Below are 503 nucleotides of genomic sequence, written 5' to 3' on the forward strand. Positions count from 1 at the left end.
AGACAATGGGGTTTGAGTTGGGTGAGTTTGGCTGCTATTTCTAGCAGGTCAGATGACCACTTTGAGGCTTTGTCATTGTATCAGTATTTACGTGTGTGTGTGTGTGTGTGTGTGTGTGTGTGCACTTTCAGGAAAGTGTCATTAAGAAGGAGGTCATCCAAATATGTACATACTTGTCCTGGGGCGTTTGTTTCCGTGTTTTGAGTTGTGGAGAAATGTGGGGTGGGAAGGGTCGAGAAAGAGAGAGAGAGAGAGATTGTTCTATTGTTTGTTGAGACATGAAAACAATGGCGATGAAGGGAGACAGTGACCGCCGAAGACATTGGTGATGACGATAATGACTAACGACGAGGAGACGACAACGATGACATTGAGGTTTAGGTTGAACAGTTTAAAGAATGTCTGTCTGTGTGTAGCTATAAGATTAGCGTCCAGCCTTACCACGTTCACCACTGATAATGCATACATACATACATACACACACACACACATAAATATATATA

This window comes from Octopus bimaculoides, chromosome 22 (genome assembly GCF_001194135.2).
Source record: "Octopus bimaculoides isolate UCB-OBI-ISO-001 chromosome 22, ASM119413v2, whole genome shotgun sequence".
Taxonomy (NCBI): domain Eukaryota; kingdom Metazoa; phylum Mollusca; class Cephalopoda; order Octopoda; family Octopodidae; genus Octopus; species Octopus bimaculoides.